Source organism: Cebus imitator, unplaced genomic scaffold, assembly GCF_001604975.1.
Source record: "Cebus imitator isolate Cc_AM_T3 unplaced genomic scaffold, Cebus_imitator-1.0 Scaffold98, whole genome shotgun sequence".
NCBI lineage: Eukaryota > Metazoa > Chordata > Mammalia > Primates > Cebidae > Cebus > Cebus imitator.
The window spans coordinates 4,125,895-4,132,120 of NW_016107413.1; positions in this window are offsets into that span (position 1 = coordinate 4,125,895).

The window sequence follows — 6,226 nt, forward strand, 5'->3', positions numbered from 1 at the left end:
AATTTATCCATTTCTTCCAGGTTTACTAGTTTATGTGCATAGAGTTGTTTGTAATAATCTCTGATGATGGTTTGAATTTCTGTGGAATCTGTGGTGATATCCCCTTTATTGTTTTTTATTGCATCAATTTGGTTATTCTTTCTTTTCTTTTTTATTAATCTGTGTTGTGGTCTGTCTATTTTGTTGATCTTTTCAAAAAACCAGCTCCTGGATTTGTTGACTTTTTGAAGGATTTTTTGTGTGTCTGTCTCCTTCAGTTCTGCTCTGATCTTAGCTATTTCTTGTCTTCTGCTAGACTTTGAGTTTTTTTGATCTTGTTCCTCTAGCTCTTTCAGTTTTGACCATAGGGTGTCAATTTTTGATCTCTCCTTGCTTTTCATGTGGGCACTTATTGCTATATATTTTCCTCTAGAGACTGCTTTAAATGTGTCCCAGAGATTCTGGTATGTTGTGTCTTCATTCTCGTTGGTTTCGAAGAACATCTTTATTTCTGTCTTCATTTCATTGTTTATCCAGCCAACATTCAAGAGCAAATTGTTCCGTTTCCATGAAGCTGTGCAGTTCTCAGTTAGTTTTTGAATTCTGAGTTCTAACTTGATTGCACTGTGGTCTGAGAGACTGTTATGATTTCCATTCTTTTGCATTTGCTGAGGAGTGATTTACTTCCAATTATGTGGTCAATTTTAGAGTAGGTGTGATGGGGTGCTGAGAAGAATATATATTCTGTGGATTTGGGGTGGAGAGTTCTGTAAATGTCTAGTAGGTTTCTTTGGTCCAGGTCTGAGTTCAAGTCCTGCATATCCTTGTTAATTTTCTGTCTGATTGATCTGTCTAATATTGGCAATGGGGTGTTAAAGTCTCCCAGCGACAAAAACAGCCGCGCAGGGCAAAGCAGCGGCACCGGCCGGCACAGCCGCGCTGGCCGAAACAGCCAGGCTGGTGTCCCATGGAGCTCCTCCGCCTGGGAATTTCCTAGTCTGTAGGCAATAAAAATGCGGCATCCACTCACCCTCTGAGCTTTCACTGGGAGCTGCAATCCTGAGCTGTTCCTAAATAGCCATCTTGGATCAATCTATCCTGATTTTTATAGTAATCTTTTTTTTTTGGTTGCTTTTTGGTTTTTTCACCCAATTGTATATCCTTAATGCTGCAGATGAGTCTTGTCTGTTCTTATAAAAAACATGTTTTCTTTTAATCTAAAAGTTTATCTTCCATTTTATTTTTTTTCCTATGCTTCTGTTAATGAATCAGGAGTGTTGGACCGTGGTTTCTCACAGACTGGATTTTAAAATTGTAAACTCATATAAATGGTCAACATGTTTTTTTTGTCCTCTGAATTTCCCACAAGTTGTTATCTTGTTGTAAATCCTGAATCAGACTTAGGTCTGATTGCTTTGGCACAACTGCATGTAGTGTCCTGTTCTTTCATTAGGAGGCACATAATGTCTGGTTCTGTTTTTGAAATACAGTATAAGCAGCTATTGATGCTCAAAGCTTGGACATATTAATTTGTGGTGTGAAAATGATATTATGTCTTTTTTACTTATAGTTAAAATACTCGTAGGATGTTTACTCTTATCTACTATTTAGTTACCCAGGTTTATAGTCAGATAGGATAGACAGGATGTGTTTTGATTCTTTCCCTTTATTTTGTTTTCAAGATAACAAATTGATTTTCTGTTATTTTTCAAAGATCAATTATTTTATATTTTAATATCATAATGAACTTTTACATTAAGGCATATTTGACAGGTTTAAATCCATTTCAGTTATTAGTTTTTGTAAAGTTCAAATTGTCTCATTTTTGGCCAGCAGAAACTTCCTAACATGAGCTCTGACTGCTTTGACGTGACCCTATTAGTGTCTGGTAGTTTTTTTACTATTTGGTATGATAAAAGTCTTAGACATATATCTTTTACATTTTCTGATCTAAGAATGCCTGAATTCATTTAGTGGGAAACGGTATTTCAAGCTCACAGTCTAGGTTTAAGGGATGCTTTTTGCTCTTAGATTGGCCATTGTTTCCAGGTCTCCTTGGTGATAGATCTAGGAATATATTAATAGATAATATTTTAAAGATGAAATACTTAAGAGTTCTTACTGACACTTCCAAATCAAAATCAGAACTATAGGGTTATTTGACTGCTTCCGTATCATACCTGTATCTACTCTTTCTACACTGAGAATCCTGGTTCTCCAGGACCCATGGAGGATAATATGATTCAAATTTAACTTGATCCACAGCATTTATACAACAGTCTTAAAATAGCAATGCTATACTACCAATATAATTACCACTAATTTAAAAATATGCTTTTCTGTTCTTTGTCCATTTTCTTCAACCAAAAGCATTATTTTCTTTATAGTTGCAAGCATAAACAGAAACTGACATGACAAAATCAGATTAGTCAAGTTTAATCTATAAACACCTTGCATGGACCCCTTTCAAAACTCAGAGCCCTAACAATGTCTTTGTATGATCATACACCTTTGGTAAAATTTGTAATAAAGATATTGTACCTGCAAAGAGATGTCTATTTCCTTTTCAACTTGCTCTGTCCCATATATACATATATATACACCCATATATATAAAATCTTTGTGAGTACATAGTAGGTGTATATATTTGTGTGGTACATGAAATATTTTGATATGGGCATGGAATGTGAAACAAGCACATCATGGAGAATGGGGCATCCATCCCCTCAAGCATTTATCCTTTGTGTTATCAGCAATCCAATTATACTCTTTTAGTTATTTTAAAATGTACAGTTTAGCTATTATTGACTATAGTAACCTGCAGTGAGATCACATAGTATGTCATTCATTCTTTCTAAATATTTTTTTAATCCATTATTCATCCCCACCTCTCCTGCAGCCCCCCACTGCCCTTCCCAGCCTCTGGTAATCATCCTTCTACTCTATGTCCATGAGTTCAATTGTTTGATTTTTAGATCCCACAAATAAGTGACAACATGTGATGCTTGTCTTTCTGTGCCTTGCTTATTTCACTTAACATAATCATCTCCAGTTCCATCCATGTTGTTGCAAATGACTGGCTCTCATTCTTTTTTTATGGCAGAATAGTACTCCATCATGTTTATGTGTTCACATTTTCTTTATCCATTAAGCTGTTGATGGACACTTACATTGCTTCCAAATCTTAGCTATTGTAAACAAAGCTGCAACAAACTTAAGAGGGCAGATATCTCTTCAGTATACTGATTTCCTTTCTCTGGGGTATAAATACCCAGTAGTGAAATTGCTGGATCATATGGTAGCTCTATTTTTAGTTTTTTTGAGGAGACTCCAAATGTTCTCCATAATGGTTGTACTGACTTATATCCCTACCATGAGTGTACAAGGGCTTCCTTTTCTCTACATCTTTGCCAGCACTTGTTATTGCCTCTCTTTTGGATGTAAGCCATTTTAACTGGGGTGAGATGATTGTAGTTTTGATTTGCATTTCTCTGATGACCAATAATATTAAGTACCTTTTTATGTCTGTTTTCCATTTGTAAGTCTTCTTTTGAGAAATACTTGTTCAGATCTTTTGCCCATTTTTTGATCAGAGTATTAGATTGTTTTTCTGTAGAGTCGTTTGAGTTCATTATATATTTTGGTTATTAATCCCTTGCCAGATAGGTAATTCAATGATATTTTCTCCCATTCTGTGGGTTCTGTCTTCACTTTCTTGATTGTATTCTCTGCTGTGCAGAAGCTTTTAAACTTGATGTGATCTCATTTCTCCAATTTTGTTTTAATTGCCTGTGCTTATCAGGTATTTCTCAAGAAATTTTTGCCCAGACCAATGTCCTGGAGATTTCCAAAATTTTTTCTTGTAGTAGTTTCATAGTTTGAGGTCTTAGATTTAAGTCTTTTTGATTTGATTTTGGTGTATGGCTAGAGATAGGGATCTAGTTTTGTTTTTCTACATATAGATATCCACTTTTCCTAGCATCATGTATTGAAGAGACTCTATGCTCTTGGCACCTTTGTCAAAAATGAATTCACTGTAGGTGTGTGAATTTATTTATGGGTGCTCCATTCTGTCCATTGCTCTATGTGTCTGTTTTTATGCCAGTACCATGCCATTTTGGTTACTATAGCTCTGTAGTATAATTTGAAGTTGGGAAAGTGATTCCTCCAATTTTGTTCTTTTTGCTCAGAATGCTTTGGGTATTCTGGGTCTTTTATGGTTCCATGTAAATTTTAGAATTGTTTTTTGTATTTCTGTGGAGAATTTTGTTGGTATTTTGATAGGGATTACATTGAATTTGCTTTGGGTAGTATGGACATTTTAACAATATTAGTTATTCTGATCCATGAATATGGAATATTTTTTGTTTTTTTAATGTTTTCTTCAGTTTCCTTTATCAGTGTTTTATAATTTTTATTGTAGAGATTTTTCACTTCTTTGGTTAAATTAAGTCCTAGATATGTAACTTTATTTGTGGCTATTGTAAATGGGATTACTTTTTAAATTTCGTTGTCAGATTGCTCACTCTTGGCATATAGAAATGCTACTGATTTTAGTATGTTGATTTCATATCCTACAACTTTACTGAATTTATCAGTATATTAAATTTTTCTTGTGTGTGGAGTCAAGGTTTTTCATAATATAACATCATGTTATCTGCAAACAAGGATAATTGGACTTCTTCCATTCCAATTTTAATGTGCTTTATTTATTTCTTGTCTGCCCTTTATTTATTTCTAGCTAAGACTTCCAGTACTACGTTGAATAACAGTGGTGAAAGTGGGCACCCTTGTCATGTTCAAGATCTTAGAAGAAAGGCTTTCAGTATTTCCCTATTCAGTATGATACTAGCTGTGGGTCTATTGTATATGGCTTTTATTACATTATATTCCTTTTATATCCAGTTTTTTTTAGTTTATTATGAAAGGGTGTCAGATTTTATCAAATGCTTTTTCAGCATTAGTTGAAATGATCATATATTTCTTTTCTTTTATTCTGTTGATATGATGTATCACATTGATTAATTCGTGTATGTTGAACCATCCTTGCATCCCAGGGATAAATACCACTTGGTCACAATGAATGATCTTTTAATGTACTGTTGAATTCGCTTTGTTAGTATTTCATTCAAGATTTTTTTCATCAATATTCATCAGAGATATTGGTCTGTTTTTTTTTTTTTAATGTGTCTTTGTCTAGTTTAGTATCAGGGTAATAGTGGCCTCAAAGGATGAATTTTTCTCTTTATTTTTTGGAATAGTTTAGTAGGATTGGTATTAGTTCCTCTTTACATGTTTGGTAGAATTCAGCAGTGAAATCATTGGGTCCTGGGCTTTTCTTTTTCTTTTGTTATGATTTCAATCTTGTTACTTGGTCTCTTCAGTTGTTATTGGTCTATTCAGGTTTCAGAATTCTTTTTGGTTCAATCTTGGTAGGTTGTTTGTGTCTAGGAATTTGTTCATTTCTTCTAAGTTTTGCAATTTATTGGCATATGAATTTCTGCAGTATCAGTTGTAATGTTTCCCCTTTAATTTCTGATTTTATTTATTTCAATCTTCTCTCTTTTTTCATAGTCTTGCTAAATGTTTGTCAAATTTGTTTACCTTAAAAAACACTTTTGTTTCATTGATCTTTTGTATTGTTTTCTTCATGTCAAATTGATTTATTTCAGTGTTATCTTTGTTATTTTCTTCAAATTTTCGGTTTGGTTTGCTCTTGCTTTGCTAGTTCTTTAAGAGGCATCATTAGATTGTTTAAGTTTTTATTCTTTTTTGATGCAGTCATAGCTATAAAGTTTTCTCTCAGTATTGTTTTGCTGCATCCCATATGTTTTGGTATATTGTGTTTCCATTATCATTTGTTTCAAGAATTTTTTTTCAGATTCGCTCTTAATTTTTCTATTGACCCACTCACTGGTTATTCAAAAGAATATTGTTTAATTTCCATGTTTTTGTAGTTTTCAAAATTTCTCCTGTTATTGTTTATTTCATTGTGGACAGAAAATGCTTGATATTATTTCAGATTTTTTGAATGTTTTAAGATTTGTTTTGTAACCTAACATATGGTCTATCCTTGAGAATAATTCATGTACTGAGGAAAGGAACATGTATTCTGCAGCCGGTGGATAAAATGTTCTGTAAATATTTATTAGATCCGTTGGTGCATAGTGCAGATTAATTCCAATGTTTCTTGATTAACTTTCTGTCTGGAAGACATGACCAATGCTGAAAGTAGAGTGTTAAAGTC